This window comes from Balaenoptera musculus, chromosome 13 (assembly GCF_009873245.2).
Source record: "Balaenoptera musculus isolate JJ_BM4_2016_0621 chromosome 13, mBalMus1.pri.v3, whole genome shotgun sequence".
Lineage (NCBI taxonomy): Eukaryota > Metazoa > Chordata > Mammalia > Artiodactyla > Balaenopteridae > Balaenoptera > Balaenoptera musculus.
In genome coordinates this window covers 12,529,798-12,554,849 of record NC_045797.1, presented here as the reverse complement: position 1 = coordinate 12,554,849, position 25,052 = coordinate 12,529,798, and positions in this window count along the sequence as shown.

The window sequence follows — 25,052 nt, the reverse complement described above, 5'->3', positions numbered from 1 at the left end:
GGCTCAGAACCTTCACTCCAATGGGTGGACTTCTGTGGTATAAGTGTTCTCCAGTTCGTGAGTCACCCACCGAGCAGTTATGGGATTTGATTTTATTGTGATTCCGCCCCTCCTACCATCTCATTGTGGCCTCTCCTTTGTCTTTGCATGTGGGGTGTCTTTTTTGGTGAGTTCCAGTGTCTTCCTATCAATGATTGTTCAGCAGTTAGTTGTGATTCTGGTGCTCTTGCAAGAGGGAGTGAGCGCACCTCCTTCTCCTCTGCCATCTTGAACAAATCCCCCAGTTTCATTCTTTTGCAATGTAGATATCTAGTTTTCCCAACATCATTTGTTGAAACAATTGTCCTTTCCCCGCTGGGGAAAGGTCTTGACACCCTTGTGAAAATCATTTGACCATCTATGTGAGGGTTTGTTTCTCTTCTGTTCCATTTGTCAGTATGTCTATCTTTATGCCAGTACCACACTTTTGATTACTGCAACTTTACAGTAAGTTTTGAAATGAGGAAATATGAGGCTTCTTTCTTCTTTTCAAGATTGCTTTGTATTACTATCATTTTTACCAGAAAGATAATAGAAGCTCATTGTTGAAAATTGAAAAAAAATTCTGGTACCAGGGTATCCAATGATGAGATTTATTTTACTTCACTGTAATTTATTTTACTTCATTTCATTGCATTTCATTAAGTATAAGAAATTGCCACTGATTGACAAGCACTTTTGTTTCTGATGGTGAGAAAAGTGATCTGCCCTGCAGATATTGAACCATTTATTTTGTTTCAGTAGTTCTAAAACAAATGTTTTGGAAGAAGAGTGTTATTTTCTACAAAATGTATTTAGGCTGGACAGATGCTACCTCCTCTAGTTCCTCTGCCTTTCTATATAAGCTTTAGAATCATTTGGTTAGTGGGTAGGAGTGGGTAAATTTGAAGAGGGACTAGGAAAACTTCTGAGAGGTAAACAACAACTCATGAGAGCATAACTAAAGGACTAAGATCAGCTAGAGGAAAAAAGGCACCACAGCCTCAGCACCAAGAATGTCCCAGAGTTGGAGGCTGGTTCCAGCCTAGCATCACAACTTCCACCAGTTTTGTTGCCACCACCACCTCCTCTATCATCACCACTGCCACCTTCATCACCATCACCACCTCCTCCAGTACCTATTCCACCATCACCACCACCGTGATCATCACCTCCATCATTCCTCTTCCACCATCACCACCACCACCATCATCACCACCTCCATCATTCCTCTTTCACTATCACCACTATAAGCACCTCCACCACAATTACCATCATCACCATCATTACCATTGCCTCCACCACCACCACTTCCACTATTCTAGCACCTTCTCCGCCATAAACACTATAACGACCACTACCATCACTACTGTTATCACCACTACCACCACCATCACCACTTCCTTCACCATCACCACCATCATCATCATTGTCATTGTCACCATCATTGCATGATCCTCTTCTTTGTTATCATCACTAATAATAAGAAGGATAACTAGCCTTTTAAACATTTTAAACAAGTTTAATTTTCTTGATAGATATAGGACTATTCAGGTTATCTGTTTCTTCTTTTGTGAGTTTTGGTAGTTTGTCTTTCAAAGTTGTCTTCTAAGTTGTCAAATTTATGGGTTTAGAGTTATTTGTAGCATTCACTTATTATCCTTTTAAAGTTTGTGTAGTCGGTAGTAATATCCCCTCTTTCATTCATGACACTGGTCATTTGCCTTTTCTCTTTTTTTCTTGAACAGTCTGCCTAGGAATTATTTCAATAGCCAGCTTTTAGTTCCATAAAGAGTCTCTATTGCTTTCTGTTTTCAATGTCATTGATTTCTGCTCTAATATTTTAAATTTCCTTTTCTCTCCTTGCTTTGGGTTTATATTATTCTTCTTTAAAGATTCTCAAGGTGGGAGCTTAAATTATTAATTTGACACATTTACTTTTCTACTATACATATTAAACACTATGAATTTCCCTCTAGGCATGCTTTAGTTACATCTCACAAATTTATACATGCTGTATTTTTATTTTTATTTAATTCAAATATTTAAAAATTCCCCTTTAGACTTCCTCTTTGACCCACAAATTATTTAGAATTATATGGTTTAATTTCCAAATATTTGGAGTTTTTCCAGAGATTTTCTTTTCTCATTGATTTCTAGTTAATTCAGTTATGGTCTGAGAATACACATTGTGTGATTTCTCTTATTTTAAATTCACTAAGATTTGTTTTATAGCCCAGAATATGACCTATTATGGTGAATAATCTGTGTGCACTAAAAAAGAAAGTGCATTCTGCTGTTGTTGGGTGGAGTGCTCTATAAATGCTAATTAGGCCTAGTTGACTGATAGTGTTTTTCAAGTCTTCTATATCCTTACTGACTTTCTGTCTACTTGTTCTCTCCATTATGGAGAGAGGAGTGTTGAATTCTCCAGCTATAATTGTCTATGTCTCCTTTCAGTTCCATTAGTTTTTGCTTCATGTATTTTGAAGCTCTGCTGTTAAGAGCATGCACATTTAAGATTATAATGTCTTTTTGGAGAATTGACCCCTTTATCACACACACTCATATATGTGTTTCTTTGCAATGATAGCACCCCTGTAATTTTGTGCAATAACCACCACAATCAAGATACAGAACTATTCCATCACCACAAGCCTCTCTCATGCTATACCTTTATAGCCACAGTCCAGCCTCCACCCCCAATCCCTAATCCTGTGCAACCATTATCTGCTTTTTAATATGCCTCAGTTTGCTGGGAACTGTTTAGTTTTACTCCTGTTACTTCAGCATAAGGATTAATAGTATGTCTTTATATGTGTTTTTTTTAAGTGTCCTAGTGTGGATAATAAATTTAATACATTTTCTTTTATTGGGATTACAAATGTATTTTGTTCGGTCTATCCTGTGATTTTATATTAGGTTTGCTGCCTACCATAATTTTTGCTATGCTACATTTGTGCTTTTTGTTTGCTTGATTTATTCTTTTTTTGTTTTATTTAATTTTCTTCTAATGTGTTAGAAGCATACAATTCTATTTTAATTTTTATTCTAGTTAAGTTAAATTTTTGATACACATATTTAAACTTACTTTTCATTTTCTCTAAAAATTTATGTTTATTTGTTATTCAGCATGTTATATTCTACAAGACCTAACTGAGGACGAATTTTATGTGCTTTAAATAAATTAGAGTTTTATTTCTTATAAGAAAGTGAGGGATTAGATATTAAGGCCAATTTAGACCAGGGGTCAGAAAACTATGCCCCATGGACCAAATCTGGCCCACTAGTTATTTTTTATACAGTTTATGAGCTAAGAATGTTTTTTACATTTTTAAATGAGTGAAATAAATTTTTAAAAGAATATTTCATAGCAGTAAAATTTATATGAATTTCAAATTTCAGTGTCCGTAAATAAGGTTTATTGTAACACAGCTTTGCTTATTGACTTATGCATTGTCTATACCTATTTTGTGTTGCTACTTCAACAGAGTTGAATAGCTGTCACAGAGACTGTATGGCTGAAAAGTCTAAAGTATTTATTATTTGGCCCTTTACAGAAAAAGTTTGCCAACCCCTAGATCACCAGTCAAATGTTGCCTCTCCGTGCTTCCTTAGTTAGGGTACACATTGTCCACTTTTTATGTAGTGGGGAACCTAGGCCTGCTTCCCCCCACCAGGTTAATGACAGGCAAAGGGCAAGAAACGATCTTAGTATTTTTGTATCTCTCCATACCTGAGCACCACCCCCTATATTAAGACTATATCATGCTATAAACATCTATTTGAATTATCACCTACCTGCATTCCAACTTAGGTCTGGTGTTTCTGATAACAGTTTCATCTGCATGTGAAATATCTCTCCAGATACCCAGTAAAATCTTGAGAAGACTAGTTCATCGTGCACAATGAGAGGCTGAATCATACTGTATTATACAGTGGCTAATCTGAGACTCTTGCTATAAATGTAAATGTGGCTTCTGTAGTATTAAAATGTACTGAGTTCTGCTTCCAGCAAGATGGGGTAACAAGAACCAAATTTAACTTCCCACTTGACTCAACTGAAAAACAAAAACAAAAAATAGATAAAATCTATGAAGCAGTGGTTTTAAAACACTGAACATCAGCCAGTGAAGGACAGTGATCCCTGAGAGACAGGAAACAAATAAGGTGACTCAATAATTACCCCAGCTTTGGAGGAGAAACTCAGGCAGGGCCCTGCATCCTTTGTGAGTAGAGGAGATGGAGCTTTTCAGTTCATGGAGATAAAGGTAGTTAGAGATCATAAACTAGAGTATGAGAGGAAAGGGCTGCATAGAAAGAGAATCCAGAGGATCTATAGGAGGTCCCCATTGCATAATCACCAGAGTGCTAATCAGTGCATGTAGGGGAGGAACATACCCAAGGCTAGAGATTAAAACATTCTAAAAGATTAGTGGGAACAATACCTGTTCCCACCATCCAGACTAGAAACCTCATAATTCGCAAGGCATTGGGGTACAGTATTCAGAAAGGCCTTGCTTAAGAAGTGGAAGTAATTAGACCTGGACTAAATACTGCTGTGGCCCCACCTATCAAATCTGAAATCAAGACCCAAAATGATCAAACTCTTTCCCAGGAGCTTAATCGCGTCTCAGAACAAAGCTGGAGAATATTTTTAGGAATACCAAAATATCCCACGCCCTTGGGAAAATGGCTGATTTTAGTACTGGGGCAGGAAGATGAGCCTGGATTATCCTGTAGTGCCAGAAAGTAATAAAATACTTTTTTAAAAAAAATCCACAATGATGAGGTATATCAAAGAGACACAAGAGCTAACTGAAAGAGTATCCAATGGCCAAGGATGGAACAATTTGAGCAACAAAATTAATGAAGTAGCATTGGATTATAATGTAAAGTATAAAATAAATATTCATGAAACCAGACTGATATAAATAAATGATTAAATAAATAAATGGCGAAGAACAAACAAATCCCCCATTCAAGTGAGTTCCAAATAATTTATGTTGGTACTGTGCCCTCAAAGAGTTGAAGCATATTCCACGTGTCTTAAGTGTGGACTGCATTAGTGACTTCCTTCCAATCATCACAGTATGGAAAGGAGGAAAAAAGAGTAACTTTACAGTGGAGAAACCTAGCAAACACTACCTACCCCAAGTGATAAAGATTAATGTCGAGTGTTAATATAACTTAATTTATTAAGCTATACCATTTCATTTATTTAAGCCAAAACCCTGCTAAAGCAAGAAAATAATAGAATAAAATCTCAATTAGATTTGAAAAGTAAAGTCTATTATTTAATTAATTTCATTTTAAAGTATTTAATACAGCATAGTTTTTAATCCTCACCAATATGTGAGTATACTTTCAATGCTTTAATTATACAATTGAAACCTTCTAAAGCTTTTCATTTAAAATTGAAAATATTGGTTTAAGTTATGATAAACCTGAAATCAGTGTAATCCTTATGAAGCAGGACGTCATTTAAATGTGTTCAAATTTGGTTTTATATCTGTAATATTTTAGGCATGTTAACTTTTGCCTGTCTCTAATAAAAAAAGTTAAAATTTAAACAATGATGATATTTTCTCTAAGTAAATAATGCAATTGGCTAAGTGGAGAGATTATGGGAAGATGAGTCACGTGGTAATGGACAATATAGAAATATACACATAATAAAATGAAAGCCTTTCCATTTCCAGCCATCGATTCTTCTTGGGCAATCACTGTTAACAGTTTGCTTATGTATCTTTCTAGACATATGTCTTTTATAATTAAACATGCACATGTAGATTTAACCAAGGATAATATGCTATAATTTCTGTTCTGAAATGTGCATATTTTCTTCACTTGTTATGATAGCAGTCACCTTTAGCATATGTCCCAAGTTTGAATTCCAACTAACATGCTTAATATATGTGGGACTTATGTAAGTTCCTTTGCCTCTCTAAACTTTGATTTCCTCATTTGTAAATGGGGTAAAAACTGCTGAGAAAGAAGAATCATTTCGGGATGTGTTAGTCAAGAAAACTTTCACCCTGTGGGTGGAGTGACTAGTCATTCTGGTTTTTGCCTATTGTCCCAAAATAATTATTAATAGTAATCTTATTCATCCTCAGAAGTACCCTGGTTTGCATGTTAAGTGTTACGACCATATTTATAGTGTTGCTGAGAGGATTAAATGAGATAGTGTCTGGTGTGATGTGAGTTCTATATATTTATCCTATGAGTAAATTATAAATATATGTTACGTCATCTATACATAAACTACTTTAGTGCTTTCACCTTCATTTACATGTTTTTACTATTAAACAATGCAAGTTAGATGTAGGTAGACATACACGAAGTGAGGATTACTACAGATTCACTTAGATTTTAAATTTAGAACAAACATCTAAAAAACAGGATATGAAACATCTCTGTGGTATAATTAAAATAGATGTCATAATATTGATTGTACAAGTTTTATCATCTTGTTAAAATATGGCAAAATTTGAACAAAGGCTGCTATTGAATCTGACATGCAATGATTGCATTTTTCATATTGTATATATATCTAGTGTGAAAAAAGAGGGAATTTTCACTAGTTTGTATCTCTTCATCACAATAAGTTTGGTCTTCCAGAAACTTAATGTGTCCTTATTTAAATGAAAACATGATGGATGGATAATGCCAGTACTCAGGGATTAAAGTACCCGCACCCACTTCAGAGCTCCATCACGCTGTCACTCTGATTGGGGACCGCCAACCTCTATACCTGGGCAAGCTGCTAACAAGTTAGGCTGTCAAGCTTCACGAACGCTGGCCGAAGACACAAGATTTCTGGGTCAGGGACAAGGAATAGTCTTTTCAACACGTGGTGATGATACAGTTGCCATCAGAGCAAAAACTCAGGAGTTGAAACCTCTGTGGAAACCAGAGCCAGGGTAGGAAAAGCAGAACTGTAATTGACAAATTGCTGGAGGCTCAGAGGGGACAAGTCTGAGGATGAAAAACTGGAAGGGGCCCCATCAAGGGGAGCCCCGACACATTGTGAATTTTACCTCCAGGATGTGGACCAGGTTCTTACAGTAAATATCAGAGAAAAATCCTTCTGTGCTTCCGGCAGGGGGAGAGGAAAAGGAACCATTTGGCGGGTGGTATCACATTCTGAGTTCCTCATATGTTGAGTAATTTTGGATTGCCCTGTGGCCATTGTAAATGCTGTATTATAGAATGTGTTCTGTTCCATTCCTCTGAAGAAGTTTATATTTCTGTTTTAGCATGCAGTTAACTTTGACATGAAACGTAAATTCTGTCTTTCAAGCAACAGTGTATATCTCAGATCGGTTCTTTTATCTTCAGCTGGGGTTCTAGGCATGGTTCCAGGATCAGCCAGAGATTTGGGCAGTTTTTACACAGAACTTTTTGGCTTTCTCTCTTACTGCCTCTCTCCTAAGATTATCTCCTCAATTTCCACTGGCTGTGGTTGTCCCCAGATCTGTCCCCTAGTCCTTCAGGAAAGACTGTTGGGTTTTCTATTTGTTTTAGTTGTTTCATACTGGGCAACGTTAGTTTGCGTGCAGTCTAAAACTGTAAAAATGGGAAATTGACCATTGCAGATCATTTTCCTAAGTGGCTACTTCCCTCTAGAACCTCCCTGCACGTGTTTTCTTGTGCTCCCTTGCCAGTGCACTCAGGTGCCTCCCCGCCAGCTCTTATAGTTGTTTTTGTGAAAGTCTTGGTCCAAGAGGAGCCTATACGAGACACCAAAAGAAACTCATATCTTTCTATTTTAAGAATGGCTTTCATAATTAGCACATTGCAGCATTTCCCCCCTAATTTCTTAATTTTCTGTCAACTGGAGAATAAGTTAAATTGACAGATTGCTGAAATACCTCAATTTATTTCCACCATTCTTCCACTTTTTCTTTGTTTTCTTTCTGATATCCTTTGTTTGTTTCTTTCTTTTTCTCCTTCCTTTAGTGCCTTCAATTGGATGGAGTGAGGTGGTTTTGTTTGTTTTTCCTTTATTCATCTTCTTCTCAAGTTTGGAAGTTACATACTCTCAATTAATTCAATAGTTATTCTAGCTATTTTAACAATCTTTCTTGACTTAACTAAATACAAAGTTAGTCATTATTTTTAGCTGGGGAACTGTGCCATAGTGAGGGTGGCCATGAGGGTAGGATGGTGACTACCTCCTGGGGTATCTGAGTTTTCCCTCCTCAAGTGTCCCCTGAGTTTTGTGATGAGGACAGAGTGGGCCTCTCCACCATTTGGCTTGTAATGGTCTTGTTGAAGTGCCAAGTAAGAGCAGAATTCAAAGCTGGTGCCAGCCTCATCCTACAAAGCAAACATTGACTATGTCCTTGGATACTGGATCTGAAGATGACTGGAGTGAATCAGGCATCAGGGACCAATGTGGACGAGTTGGTATCCAACCTAGAGACAGGAGGTTATATGCAAAAATCTATGTCCATCCATCCTTCCTCCTCAGCCCTTGAACTGAAAGGACAGAACGCATGATTATTTCCCTTCAGTCTGATGATAATGGGAGAAGATCACAAGAGGACGTGGCTTGTATGGTCTGGAATAGACAGCTGCCCACTGAGTCACTCTCATTGCTGAGTTCTTCAGCTGCAACACAAACATAGGTGGAGATGGAGCAGTTGAGAGGACGGGCTCTTTCCACCTGTCCCTGAATCCATAGACTCTCTACAGCTCAATCTTTTGTCTTCATCTCTGACTTCTGGTTTCCCTCTCCTGCCACTGGTCCTTGAAGTCATAAAGCTTATCTTTTCTCCTGGTGATCTGGGATTATGCTCTACCAAAATAACCCATTCCAAAGCCTCTCATCTGAGACTTAGGCTTGAAGTCTTCACTATTCTACATCTGCCCCCATATCAACCAACCTCCTCAATTCGTGGCCAAATTCCTCTGATTCATTCTCTCAAGGAAGGAAATGCCCAGAAAAGACCTCTCATTGCAGATCTACCCTAATTATGATGCATAAATTAAACTGGACTAAGAAACACAAAATTACTCATGCAAATTTAGTAATATCAAACATCTACTCTTTTAATTGATCTGACCTAGGGTCAAATCAGCACATAAAATTTAGTACATAATTTTGATGAGAATTTACCTCTAAAGCATAAAACTTATTACAACAAATTTCCTAAAGAGTACTTAAATGTGTTCAAAAATAGATAAAATATTTTTAAAAACTATAAGGTTGTAGAAAAATCCCATTATTCACATAATAATTCAAAGAGTGTACAAAAACGTAAAGTATGGACTAGTTGGGTCTTCTACAGGAGCTAGGTCTTCCAAAAGAACACAGGTTTGTACTCTGTCTGTTGAGAGAATCCACACCTGAGTCTCAAGGGAACTACTAGAAAGAACAAAGGGTCTTGATGCTGGAACCTCCTTGGAGGCCCATGACAGAGACGGAAGGATCTGGATATGGTGGTGTCAGAGAGGGCGAAAACTTTCTCTACCCTTCTTGGTTCTTCTGGCGGGTATAAAAATTAAATTGACATGAGACAGATTAACAGGAGCTAATCAAGTAAAAGGTGAAATAACATGTACACATGGGAGAGACTCAGGAAAACTGAGTAACTCACCAAAATGGCCAAAACTCTCACCTTAAATACCATCTTCAGCTAAAGACAAAAGAGGGTGTTGGGGGTATTGATCTGGGACTTCAAAGGGTAGGAAGGCAATTCACATGAAGATGGAAAAGCAAATGTTTGGTAAATAAATGTTTGCTGGCCCTGCAGAGACAATGGGAAACAGAGAGGAATTTTAACAAACAGACTTTGCTAGGTTCCTCCCTGTCTACTCTACCTAGTTCATATTAATAGTTATCTATGATCATAGCTCCATTCCTGGAACAAGTTCCTATCTACATTCTTTAGGCAGCAAGGGGAGGTTAAAAAAAACCTTCCTGAGTCTTCTGTTTCTTAAAAATAATCAGCCTAAATGAATCTTCATGCTAAGGAGACACAATTTGGAGTGGCAAATTGGCTCTCCTACATTGGATACGTGGCCTGATGGAGGTTGAGAGCCATCCTCCATCTGTGGTCACAGCTCCATACAGATACCCATGTTCATCACAGGGAGGAACAGAGGGAGATGCCAACTGGTTTTCAAGCACTTCAAACACACCTAAGGGTTAGAGGAGTTTCTGGTTTAGTCTCAGCAATTATTTTGCTATGGCTACAGTGATTCTATTACATTCTCCAGACTGGAGAAACTTAGGGAAGGGCAAATTTTCTACAGGTGGGATGCAGGCAGGGTGGGCAATCTACGTGGAGCAGTGTAGTCCTAGATTTTGTCTGGCTCAGATGTGGCCTCCTCTGAATGCCTGAATCATCGAGGCTGGGCCTCCAACATTATCCACCTCACTCTGAACCAGGAAAGGAACATCTGGGTTTTCAGCTTTGAGAAATCAGAATGAGGAATTCTGCACAGGATCAAAGGCTTACTCATTTTTTTTGGCTCAAGGGCCTCTGAAAGCCTGAGAATGACCTATCCTGGAACTGAGCTACTTGGGCACCACAGAAATGTACTCTTCCGGAGACAGGAAATAGAAATTCCAGTTCGTCATTTACTTTGTCACCAGGAAGGACAAGAATTGAGGCAGAATTTCCAACCTCAGCATGAAAAATGAGCTTGATGCCCTCAAGTGCATTCTTCAGATGTTTGATTTTCCTCTCTCAGAGAAAAGAGGAAAGATGCCATGGTTTGTGATTTGGAGAAATCCTCCTGGATTTCTTATATTGATCTCCTTAAAGGAGACTCAGTCCCCATCCTGGTGAAAAAGAGAAAGACATTTTCAAATGAGTAAAACAAGGACACAGAATCATACTATCCTAATTCATTTTAATTTTTACCATAGTAATACATACATATTGCTTTAAAAATTCAGATAGAATTTAAAAGTGCGTAACTACAAACAACAGATCCCTGCCCACACCTTTCTCCCAATTTCCACTCCTCTCAGACATCCATTTTCCTTCTTTTAGTTCAGTCCTCAGCTCTAGTCAGGAAAGATACTCCCTATACCAAGATGGGGTCATCCCAGGATCCCCATGTCTCTTTCCTGGGCCTTCCATCTTCTTAGTCTATTTCTCTTTTTAACCCATTAGGAAGGGCCATCAAATCATCTAGGTATAAACATCAAAATATTTCTTTTTCCTTTCCTTTTCTGCACTGTCCACTTTTTATTTTTTTAATTTTTATTGGAGTATAGTTGACTTACAATGTTGTGTTAGTTTCAGGTGTACAGCAAAGTGAATCTGTTATACATATACATATATCCACTCTTTTTAAGATTTTTTTCCCATATAGGCCATTACAGAGTATTGAGTAGAGTTCCCTGTGCTATACAGTAGGTCCTTATTAGTTGTCTATTTTATATATCGTAGTGTGTATATGTCAATCTCAATCTCCCAATTTATCCCTTCTTCCCCCCAGTCCCCCTTGGTAACCATAAGTTTCTTTTCTACATCTGTGACTCTATTTCTGTTTTGTAAATAGGTTCATTTGCATCATTTTTTATATTCCACATTTAAGCGATATCATGTGATATTTGTCTTTCTCTGACTTACTTCATTCAGTATGACAATCTCTAGGTCCATCCATGTTGCTGCAAATGGCATTATTTCGTTCTTTTTTAGGGCTGAGTAGTATTCCATTGTATATATGTACCACATCTTCTTTATCCATTCCTCTGTTGATAGACATTTAGGTTGCTTCCATGTCCTGGCTATTGTAAATAATGCTTCAATGAATATTGGGGTCTGCACTGACCACTTAGATTTTACTTTATTCACTCCATCTTTCCCATTAGGTGTCAGGTCCTCTAGAAACATCCCAGGTGTGGGAAATTTCTTGTCATTTTTCTCAGAATGGTGGGGAGAATGGGGAGATTATGTTTTGGCTCTGAGGAAGCTGTTCCCTTTCTTTTTACCAGCCTAAGTGCTGAGATGTTAGGGGCAGAGCAGGAATAGAAATGCAGAGTTTGTATGTCACTGGCTTCAGGCTTGCAAGGGGAGATGTTCCCACACTTGCTGGTGCAGCCTGGTTTTATCTGATTTCAGTAGGTGCTGAGGAGAGGAAGAAATTTTCCTCTACCTGTCTAGGTTCTTCTGGCTGTTATAAAAGTTAAATTGACATGAGACAGATTAATAGGAGAGACTCAAACAAAAGTTTAATAATATGTATACAAGAGAGAGACCCAGGAAAGCTGAGTAACCTGTCAAAATGTTTGAAACCCTCACCTTAAATACTATTTCATCTAAAGACAAAAAAGGATGTTTGGGTAGTGTTTTGGGACTTCAAAGGGGAGAAAGGCAATGACGTGGAGATGGAAAAGCAAATGTTTGGTAAACAGATGTTTGCTGGGCCAGGCAGAGACAATGGGACACAGACTGGACTCTGATCTCTAGGCCCTGCCGAGTTTCCCTACCACATTTAGCCCATATTCTTTGCAGACATCTCTGGTGGTAGCTCTGTTCCTAGAAGAGGCCCTTTATGTAGTCTTTAGGCAGCTAAGGGGGAGGTAAAAAGACTTTCTGTGTCTTCTGTTTCTAAAAACTCACCTAAAATAATCCTGGGGACTTCCCTGGTGGTCCAATGGCTAAGACTCCGCACTCCCAATACAGGGGGCCCCAGTTCAATCCCTGGTCAGGGAAATAGATCCCGCATTCTGTAACTAAAAAAGATCCTGTGTGCCACAACTAAAGATCCCACATGTAAGGCAATTATACTTCAATAAAGATGTTTAAAAAATTAAAAAAAAAAAAAAAAAAAAAGATCCCACATGCCGCAGTGAAGATCCCTCGTGCCACAACTAAGACCCAGTGCAGCCAAATAAATAAATTTTAAAAATAAAATAAAATAGTCCTCATGCCAAAAAGACACGTTCTGGGACAGCAAATTTTGCTTGTCTATAGCAGTATGTGTGTAACTGTCAGGGAGAGTGAGACCACCAGCATCACCCTGACTCTCCCCACCATTTAGCATCCTAAGAGGGACCTGCATAGTTCCCAGACCCAAACTCTTCAGGGTTGGGCATCTCACCACTTGACCCCTTGGAGAAAAACCCCACAGTTCCAAGCCTTTTGCCAACCTCAGGTTTCTTCACACGAAGTCATGAGGGCCTCTGGGATTATGTTATCCCCGGCACCCAACCAAGCATCTCAAACTTCTGAGTTGCAGTGGGAGTTTCCACCAACTGCTTCCCAATGATGAAATAAAATTCATATTTTAAGGCAAGACAAGAAAAAAATTAAACGTAAAACTTTTTCTCTGCCTTTTGGCCTCCTCCTTCCCCTCCAGTGTGCATTGTGCATCTGTATTATGCATTAACCAACCAGACCTCCCCAATGGCAGAAATACCTGCTCAACCATAAAGATCAATTTTTCTTCTTCTCGTGCCAGCCATGTAACTCCTTAAAAGATAACATTCCTTTCTCAGTCCTGTAAGTGATCACAATGACCCACCACTCACCTTGTACATGCAGACATCTTTGGTGAACTTTTTGTGCAATGGCAATATAGCCTTTCCTTAAAGACAGCAATTGGTGCAGAACAGACTGGTCAGATGACTTAAGGAGATACTGAGCCACACCCAATGGAAGTTCTTAGTTTAAATACTTACTCATGACCTTATTAATGTTACTAGCTATATTACTTGTATCCTGCCTCTTTTACAAGATTATTGTTTCTTGCATTACCAAATGTGTGACTGAGCCTCAGACAAAATTAATGATGATTAGGTAACTTGAAACGCTTGATCAAATATATAGTTCTGTAAGATCAGTGATTGTAATGGTGTAACTCTAAGTATGGGAAGAAGCAACCAGAGGGAACCATTTTCTGAGCCATTACAGACCAGGAAGATAGGTGGTCCAGAGGCTTTTGGCTATCATTAACAGGGCTTAGTCTAGTAAAACACATTGAGTAGCCAATCAACGAAATCCTCTTCTGACCTGAGAATCAGCATTCTTAGCACAGTGGGACAAATTGGTCACAAAATGCCTCCCAAATGTTCGTTGAAATTAAGACCAAAAGGGAAGGGATTGTAAAATAAAGAATGCTGTCCACCATCTTGTTCTATAAGAAACAAGCCACTAGCCACTGAAGTAACTAACCTACATTACACGCTGAAAGGAATTCAGGGCAAAGATCAGGATGAGGTACTTTGTACTCTGGGAAAACTGACAGACTGGTCCTGACATAGTTAGATATTTTCAGGTGAAAATTTTATGAACCCAGTTTCTTGCACCTTCCCATACTTAGAAAAGCACTAAAAACACTAAGATATCTGTTCCTTGCCGATAACAGTAAACTTCTACCAAGATGAGTGCTTGATTGCATGGACGTACCCCTTTGCCAAAATCACATATATACTGGCCTCCCCCTTCACCTCTTTGGAAAAGTCCTCAAGAGCTCTCTGAGAAACTGTCTTCTCAGTTACAATCCTCAGATTGGCCCAAATAAAATTTTCCATTTCTATCTTAGATTGACTATTGATTAATTTTTCACCGACACCAAGATGTTGCCCCACAGTCTCTTTAAGCTCTGCTGGCATAGAAAATGCTAGAGTCTTCTATCTTCATAAATCTCTAGAATGCCCCACACTTTGCAGGCATTGGGAATTGGGAAATGGGCTTTGGGAGAAGCCATGAACCAGAGCTTCAGCATTGGAGGTCATTTCTCTCTCTTCTGGATCCTGATGGAGGGATGTTGAGTCCATCATCATGGACCACCATGCCTGCAGGTGGCCTGCCCTGAGCTCTGAGGAGCTGGGGACCTGTCAGATGGGGGTGCTTTTCATCAGAACCCCTTCATCCAGCCTTAGGAAGTGCCCTCCCGGCCCCCAGGCAACTCCCAAATTCAGATGGAACAGGGTCCAAGCACCTGACTCAGGACAGTCCCACAAAATATTCCTGTCGTTTCATGTCTTTATTTTCACTGTTCTGGGGACTTCCCCTGCTTTTTATCTTTGAGCAGCTCTGAGCAGTCTGACCCATGCTGTGACTGTCATTTCCCCACCCAAAGCCTCACCAGCGAGCAGTTTTCTAGGGAGAGAAGCCTCCACATGCTCCTCTGGCTAAAAGCCCAGAAGCCAGTACTGATTTGGTCAGAGAACAGGGGGTTGTCAGAGAGAACGCTGTGTCTACGAGAACACAGAGACCCTGATCCACATTGGTGTCTGGGCCCCTGAGCCTAGCTTGTGCTGGGAAGCTGCTGGCCCTGATCCCATGATCACTGCTGTGCCTTTGGCATGTGGTGGCTGCAGACAAGGGACTTAGCCTGTACAGGACTCAAAGAGACAGCTGCTTCTCATTGGGCAGTGAGTTGGTGAAACAATGTTCCTCACAACAGAGCTGGGAAGGGGTGGGACTAGAGACAGAGAATAAGAACATTGAAGGACTTTGGCCCTGAACTGGACTTGGACCCTCAGGGAGCGGACAGACCTGGAGACATTGATCTCTAAGAGGGGACAATGCGCTTCCCCCTGCTTGTACCTTGCTGTCCCGGCATGAGACAGGGAGGGGATGCTTATCCAGAGCCAGAGAGCAGCAAGTTCTAAGCAGATGCATCTGCTCACCTTTTGTGATGCTTGCCTCCTGGCCCAACCCAGAGTATCCCTCCAGCCCTTGTGACCGAGGCTCAAGGCAGTTGATGGGTTGGGAAGACCTCAGGGTCCTTCCCTGGCCTCACAGGCTTTGAGAATGCAACCCCCATGCACTGCTGACGAGTCTACTTTCCACGAGTTGTTGCTGTCCTAGGCTTCATAGGTTGTCCTAAGCCTCATTCTTCCCTTCAGGAATAAAAAGGGGACCTCCAGTGGGAAGACACCGAGAGAGTGTAAGAGAGTAAAACAGCCCAGCCACTCTTCAGGCTGGGCTAACAACACAGAGACAGCCAACTGGGCATTAACAGGAAACATGCTGCAGCTGAAAAGTGGCATAACATCCCCCTTTTTTGAGTGACTCCCACTTTTCTACTCTCGGAGACTTTGTTCTTTAAAACCCTGGACTAGCAGAAATTTGGCTGTTTGAGCCACTGTGGAAAACAGTATGGAGGTTTCTCAAAAAACTAAAAATAGGGCTGCCACACGACCCAACAATTCCACTCCTGAGTACACATCCAAAAAAAACAAAAACACTAATTTGAAAAGATATATGCACCCCAGTGTTCATAGAAGCATTATTTACAATAGCCAAGATATGGAAGCAACATAAGTGTCCATCAAAAGATGAATGGAGGGCTTCCCTGGTGGCGCAGTGGTTGAGAATCTGCCTGTCAATGCAGGAGACACGGGTTCGAGCCCTGGTCTGGGAAGATCCCACATGCCGCGGAGCAACTAAGCCCGTGAGCCACAACTACTGAGCCTGCGCGTCTGGAGCCTGTGCTCCGCAACAAGAGAGGCCGCGATAGTGAGAGGCCCGCGCACCGCGATGAAGAGTGGCCCCCACTTGCCGCAACTAGAGAAAGCCCTCGCACAGAAATGAAGACCCAACACAGCCAATAAATAAATAAATAAATAATTTAAAAAAAAAAAAAAAAGATGAATGGAGGACTTCCCTGGTGGTGCAGTGGTTAAGAATCCACCTGCCAATGCAGGGGACACGGGTTTGAGCCCTGGTCTGGGAAGATCCCACCTGCCGAGAAGCAACTAAGCCCGTGAGCCACAACTACTGAGCCCATGTGCCACAACTACTGAAGCCCATGCACCCTAGATCCCACATGCCCCAACTACTGAGCCTGCGTGCTGCAACTACCGAAGTCCGTGGGCCTAGAGCCCGTGCTCCGCAGCAAGAGAAGCCACCGCAATGAGAAGCCCACACACCGCAACAAAGAGTAGCCCCTGCTCACCACAACTAGAGAGAAAGCCTGCACACAGCAATGAAGACCCAACACGGCCAAAAAAAACCCAAAAGATGAATGGATAAAGAAGATGTGGTATATATACACAACAGAATACTACTCAACCATAAAAAAAGAATGAAATTTTGCCATTTGCAGCTACATCAATGAACTTGGAGGGTATTATGCTAAGTGAAATAAGTCAGACAGAGAAAGACAAATACTCTATATTACTTACATGCAGAAACTAAAAAATATAACAAACTAGTGAATATAACAAAAAAGAAGCAGACTCACAGATATAGAGAACAAACTAGTGGTTACCAGGGGGGAGAGGGAAGCAGGGAGGGGCAATAAATGGGTAGGGGAGTAAGAGGTACAAACTGCTGGGTATAAAATAAGCTACAAGGATATATTGTAGCACGGGGAATATAGCCAATATTTTATAATAACTATAAATGGAGTATAACTTTTGAAAATTGTGAAACACTATAGAGTACACCTGTAACTTACATACTATTGTACAGCAGCTATATTTCAATTTTTTTTTAAAGTTAAATGACAAACAGACAAAAAAAAGAAATTTGGCTATTTGAATTATATCAGCAAGAATGAAACATCTATTTTTACCTGAAGGATATAAGTCACTTTGACACAGAGGAGCAGCCTTGACTTCCAGCCCAAACACAGAGTTTCAGAGAGTGTTCTGGGCACAACATTCTAGATCTATCTCAGCTTTGTACTTTCAAAGGACACAGACCTGGGATGCCTTTCACAGACTGAGGTTGATCCCTTTCCACACAGTCTTTTTGCTGTGGGTCCAGCAAAACACTGCTTCACTTAAATTTTGCCTAAGCATTACCCTTGCCCCAAATCAATAACTTGTCTCTCTTCCTTTGTTTGGTGAGATGGCCCACAGCTCCTGGTGGACAGTCTCCCTTATTGCAATGAGTCAATTAACCTGACGCTGTCTGGCTACGGAGTTGTTCCTGGTGGTCTTAGGCTGATGGGGACACTGTGACAACCAGGCATGGGTTCTTCATAGTTGGGCCATGATACCAGATCCAAGTACCCATCATGATATTCTAGACGAGTGGCTAATATATGCACTGCTGCTCTGATTGCTGTTTCCAGCCTCCTCCTTCACCAGTGCTGCTGTGTCACGTGTGCTTAGTTGTCACTTCAGACTGAACCCAAATATTAGGTCAACCTGGAGTGGGACACATCCATTGATACCGATGACCCTGGCAGTGAGGCCAGAATTGTGTTTTTTGCCGTGTTAATTGCTAGAGTTTGAGGGGAGGGGTAATGGCATCCCTCTTTCCCCCCTGAGTTATGAACAAATTGAGAATTAAGACAAAGTCCAATTTTTTGCTTACTGATAAGGAGGGTATTACTGATAAAGCTGATTTTGGAGAGTATGGATTCCTTTTGGGTTTTTTTGGTTTTTGGGGAGGTGTCTGGGGAAGTTTTTTGTTTCTTATATTTGGCTGCATCAGGGTTTAGTTGCGGCATATGGGATCTTTCATTATGGCGCATGGGCTCTTCCTTGAGGCACGCAGGCTTCTCTAGTTGCAGCGTGCGGACTCCTCTCTAGTTGTGGTGTGCAGTCTCAGTAGTTGCAGTGCGGGGGTTCAATAGTTGCAGCGCGTGGGCTTAGTTGCTCCATGGCATGTGGGTTCTTAGTTCCCCGAACAGGGATCGAACCCACGTCCCCTGCATTGGAAGGCAGATTCTTAACCACCGGACCACCAACGAAGTCCCATGGATTCCTCTTTGCAAACAAATGAAGCACTGAGGAAGAATCACAGTCATGCCCAGCCACAGGCAGCTCTGGACTCTCCCAGACTTCCTCACAAAAATGTAAATAATGAAGGAGCAGAGTAGAAGGGATGCTTTCTTCAATTCAGTTGGTTCCCAATAGAAAATAGGTAAATAGGTGGGCCATACAATCCCAGCTTCTAATAAATAAGGTGACCCCATATTTTTCCTATAATATGGCACTTTTGAGAGTGGAAGAAGATGGTATCAGCAATTACACCAGGACAATAGGTGTTCACCAGGATGTGTGGTCTTCCCTCCACTTGGGTAGTAGGAGTGCAGGGGAGGAAGAAGGCCAGGTGCATCATGGAAGGAAACATCATGAGTGAGGAAGAACTGCTTTCCCTCTTTGGTGGTTTATGTCAAAGGGGAAAGTGTTACCGAATTGGTAGAGTAGACCCTGGCGGAGATCCCTCATCTCAACCAAGGAGTTTCTTTTTCCACTCGGATTTGCACAGCCAATAACAAAACCGGTGCTGAGACTGGAACAGCACAAGCTTTATTCAACTGCCAAAGAATGGAGAAGTGAGAACTTAGTTCACAAATCAACTTCTCAATCCAATTTGGGTGGAGACACTGGTGTACATATCAGAAGGTTGAGGTAAAAGGGAGGGAATTGGAAAGAGAGGGAGGAATAGTCATGAACTGGGGTGTGGTTTGGACCTGGAACTGCTGCAACACTCCTTTTCAGTCCTTGTTAGGCTTTTTCGGTTGCTGTCATGTCAACCGTCAACTCTGTGTGTGTGTGTGTGTGTGTGACTTAGCTAATGCATTACAATGAGTGTATAATGAGGCTCACAGTCTAATGGAAGTCAAATCTTCCCCCATCTTGGGCTTAGTTGGTTTTAACCAGTTCTTAATTTTCTCTTTGCAGCTTCCTCCTGAAACCTAGATAAGAGCAATTGGTTTGCATTCAAGGGAGGGGCAGGGGTATGATTCTGGGGCAACAGCCTTGGTAACAAATGGAAATTAAAGAGGGCCATGGGCGCTGCCTTCACAAAGCTGAAGCCCTTGTGGGGACTTAGAAGCTCCCTTCTCTGTGACATCTAGGATTAGGAACAGGAAGGTAGGCTTTATTCTGAATGAGGCTAGTCTTGCTAGGGAGGGTGGGCTGCCTGGAGAGGAAGTCAGCTCCTCACTTATTCATTCACTTAGCAATTTATTAATAATTAATTTACTTATTCAACATTTTTTTTTTATTTAATTTTTTGGCTGTGTTGGGTCTTCGTTTCTGTGCGAGGGCTTTCTCTAGTTGTGGCAAGTGGGGGCCACTCCTCATCGCGGTGCACGGGCCTCTCACTATCGCGGCCTCTCTTGTTGTGGAGCACAGGCTTCAGATGCGCAGGCTCAGTAGTTGTGGCTCACGGGCCCAGTTGCTCCGCGGCATGTGGGATCTTCCCAGACCAGGGCTCGAACCCGTGTCCCCTGGCAGGCAGATTCTCAACCACTGCGCCACCAGGGCAGCCCCAACATATATTTATTAAACACAGATACTGTGCTAGGGGCTGGGGATATAATGGTGAACTTGACAAACACTACTTCCCTGCAGTCAAGGACTTTATATTGCAAAGAGGGAAGGAAAGAAAGACAGTGGCAAATAAAGTCATTACAAATTGTGTGAAGGAAAAAATGAAAAACTGGAGATAGAAATTTCAGGAGGTAGAAGAAACAGCTTACTTCAGACATGGTGGTTAGGGAAGGCCTCTTGGGGATGTGACATATAAGGAGCTCCTTGAAGGAGCCAGAAAGGCAAAGAATGAGAATAAGCCAATACATGTAAAAGGGACGTACATGAGCATAGCATATGCAAAGGTCCTGGGGCTATAAAGGACTTGGCATGTTCAAAGAACTGACAGATTAGCATGACTGAATATGGCAATGGAGAGACTGACCTGGAAGAAGGGTTGGGCCAGCAGGGGCCAGACCATCCAGGCAAACCTGTAAACTATGGTTTAAAAATTTGCATTTCATTCTAATTGCAAATGGAAGCATCAAAGAAGTCTAAACATTGAAATGACATAGTTGAATTTCCATTTATGGAGATAATCCTGGCTGGCTCATAGAGAACTGATTTAATATATAGATGGAGTAGTAGATGGAGGTCACCAGTCAGGAGGCAGATTTACAGGACTGGTGAGTTATGGTGGTTGCCAGATATGCAGTGGCGGGTGGCAGAGAATTTGGAGAGGGATAGGTGGATTTGAGGTGTTTTTTTTTTCCTTTTTTGAATGATTCCATTTATATGAAATGTCCTGACTAGGCAAATACAGAAAGAAAGCAGATTAGTGGTTGACAGGAACTGGGGGGAGGGGTGATGAGGAATGACTGCTTCATGGGTTAGGGTTTGTTTTGGGAGCTCAGCAAAATGTTCTGGAATTAGGATGATGGTTGCATAACATTGTGAATGTATTAAAAGCTTCTGGATGGTATATTTTTAAGTGGTGAATTTATGTTATGTGAATTTTTTTTTTTTTTTTTTTTTTTTTACTTATTTATTTTTGGCTGTGTTGGGTCTTCGCCTCTGTGCGAGGGCTTTCCCCAGCTGCAGCAAGCGGGGGCCACTCTTCATTGCGGTGCGCGGGCCTCTCACCGTCGCGGCCTCTCTTGTTGCGGAGAACAGGCTCCAGACGCGCAGGCTCAGTAACCGTGGCTCACGGGCCCAATTGCTCCGCGGCATGCGGGATCCTCCCAGACCAGGGCTCGAACCCGTGTCCCCTGCATTGGCAGGCAGACTCTCAACCACTGCGCCACCAGGGAAGCCCTGTTATGTGAATTTTACCTCAATTTAAAATGAAATCACCTGGAGAGCTTGTTAAAACACGGTGGCTGGGCTCCACCCCTGAGTTTTTCTGAGGCAGCAGGTCCGGGTGGAGTCTGAACATTTGCATTTCTGGTAGGTTGCTGGGTGATGCTGAAGCTGGGACCACACTCTGAGGGGCTCTGACCTAGGCAGGTGTTGAGTGATGGAAGAATTCCTCCTTTGTATATAAATCAGCACATCAGGGCTGTATTGATCCCCGTCCATGTTTCAACAGTTTACTGCAGGTAATCCAGGGCTGAACTGATGTCCGCAGTGAAGAAAATGAGTTTTTTAAATAACTGAACTTTGTATCAGATCTGGTCTCTGCCATCCCCTAACTGAGAACTCTTAAACAAGTGCCTTCACCTCGTTTGCAAAATGGGAATAATATCTCACTAGGTGGTTTTAAAATGTAAATTAAAAAATAAGGAAGTATAGAGAAGAAGAAGATATTACTATGAGAAAGTACCCACCATATCATCTAGCTTAAAGCAGGTTCTCAATAGTTATTCCAAATGGATTTGAGATGTATTTTGAAGATAGACTTCTTGGTGGATAGACTTGATGGGTTTGCAAAAAATAAAAAAGACTTGATGGGTTGGATGGTTGGATGTAGGTCTGTAGGGAAAAGAGGAATCAAGGATGACTCCTAGGTTTCTGTCTTGAGTAACTGAGATGGAAAATACTGGGAGTGGGAATAGGCATATTGGGCAAGGATCAAGGGTGCTACTTAGGACATACTCAATTTGCAAGTTCTGAGACAATCCAAATTGGTAGCTGCAAATGCAAATCTGGAGTTCCAAGAAGAGCTCTGGGCCGGATCAAATTGTCAATATCCATTTGGAATTTAAATTCATAACAAGTAAGATCATCCAGTCAAACAGTATAGAGGAAACAAGGACTCAAGGGATGAGCCCTGAGGAACTTTAACCTTCAGAAGTCACACAAGGAGGAACCAGTAATGGAGAGCGAGGTTGGGGAAAAACTAGGAGTGACTTGCTGCAGAACCCCTAGCATTGAGGGTAAAGATGAGGGGAGAGCAGCAGACCATGTCCAATGCCTATTAAGGTGAGGACAGTGGAGTGTCCACTGGATTTGGCAACAACAACATCATTGGTGATGCTCAAAAGAAAGGTTTTGGTGGAGAAGTCAAAAGTCAGAGGTCTTGACTTCAGAATGTTCTGAACAGCAAATGGCTTACTAGTAATCAGGGACTTACCAGTTAAAGTAACAACGAGAGGTTATTCTTTGTACACTGATGAACAAAACTTTTTTTTTTAACTTGAAAGTAAGTTTTGGGCAGGGAGGAATTAACGCATAATTGGGAGTATACATTGGAAAATCTACATCAAAGGGCAGATTGTCAGTAGCAGTTGAAAATAAAGAATGTCCAGGGAATTACCTGGCTGTCCAATGGTTAGGACTCCGCACTTCCATTGCAGGAGGCACGGGTTTAATCCCTGATCGGGGAACTAAGATCCTGCATGCCACAAGGAGAGGCAAAAAATTAAAAAAAGAAGGAAAAAAGAAAATAAAGAATGTCCTTTTTTTTTTTTTAAATAGGAAATTGACATTGGTACAATACTTTTTTTTTTAACTTTGGGTTTATTTATTTATTTTATTTATTTATTTATGGCTGTGTTGGGTCTTCATTTCTGTGTGAGGGCTTTCTCTAGTTGTGGCAAGTGGGGGCCACTCTTCATCGCCGTGCGCGGGCCTCTCATTATCGCGGCCTCTCTTGTTGTGGAGCACAGGCTCCAGACCCACAGGCTCAGTAATTGTGGCTCACGGGCCTAGTTGCTCCGTGGCATGTGGGATCTTCCCAGACCAGGGCTCGAACCCGTGTCCCCTGCATTGGCAGGCAGATTCTCAACCACTGCGCCACCAGGGAAGCCCAAAGAATGTCTTTAATCTATGGTCAAGCAACTCACCAATCTATTCTAAAGAATGTCTTGTGTGTGTGCACAGGAAGCATATACTAGAATGTTCACTGACACATTGTTTGTAAAACAACAACAAAAAATGGAAACTAACTGTCCATCAATGAAGGGATGACTATTCAACCAATGGTAAAAATCATTCTATTGGAAACTGCAGCAGTTGAAAAGAATGAGATAGATCCATCCATATAAGCATAACTAGCTATTTGAACATATTGTTGAGTGAAAACAGTTGGAGGAATATAGGTATTGTATCATACCAATTAGGGAAACACACACACACACAGAACAACACCAAGTGTTTCCAATAGGTACATATGAGTATGTAAATGCATAGGAAATGGACCACGAGGATGCCAACACATCACAATGGTTATCATTGGGATGAGGAGGGGGAATTGGGGTTTGGGGAAAGGATTTGGATTTATCAGTTATGTTTTTACTTTTTTTAATTTACAGGAGAATGCAGCCATGTATTAATAACAGCTGAAATTAATATTTTTTAAAGTGGAAAGAGTGAATGGGTTGTGAGGAAAGTAGTTTATAAGCAGAGGCTGTGAGTTTCTCAAAGGGAAGAGAAGTAACTCCTCTGGTCAACAAGACTCTGACCACCATAGAGCAGTGGGTAAGAGGACCAACTCCATCCTGAGGCTGCCTAGAGCAGCTGGGAGCTTAACCCTCTGCCTTATTCTCTTGCTTCTGCTAGCAGATGACAGATCATCACAGTGGCCTGAGACTATGAGATCAGAGTTGATGAACACAGTTTAGGCCCCAAAAGTTGAGGTGGGGAGTAGAAGGCACCTCTCATTTCTCTATCTCAGCTGCATCAAAAATAAAGGCACTGCTTTGATTTTTATTTTGTCATCAGTATATTCTCTATGTATTTGAATGTAGATGGGGACCATGGGTAAGGGACTGTACCCCCCAAACCTTCAAAATTTAATGTCAGTTCCAGGAGGTTAGATATATGTTTTTCTGCTTTGTTTACTACTGTATCCCCAGCATTTAGAACAGTATAAGTGCTCAAAACACATTTGCTAAATGATTGAAATTATTGGTCCTGACACTCCTCTTGAGAATAAACCCAAGTTCTGGTATTTGGGGTTGAAACCACATGGTGAGTTTAGGGAAACCATTGCTGCTGGCTTTGACCTTGGTCAGTAAGTTACAGCTTTTATTATGGTCATGCTGCTATTATAGGCACAGATGAAGCTGATATTAATCAGAGCTTTAATCTGCAAAGATCTTCTAAATTGCACAGAAGTAGAGAACATCACTGTGTAGGTTTTGATCTTTTAATGGTTGGTATTAGATATTGGGAGGTGGCACTCTATCAGCTGCACAATCTTTGTTAGTGTGTATCTCATTTCTAGTTGTATCTTTGGCCAAGTAGAGAACCAATGAGGAGTGATGTTACGACTTTTCACGTGACCTGTCCACTTATTCCTGGAGTCATTACCCAATCATACGGCTTAGAGTTGACTCTGGAGTATTTTCTTCATAATCAAGGCTCTTCTGCTTATAAATGACTCAAATGCTAATTGATCAGTTAATTGACAGTTTATTTTCTGCATATTTCTCTTCCCTTCTTCTTTCTCATTGAT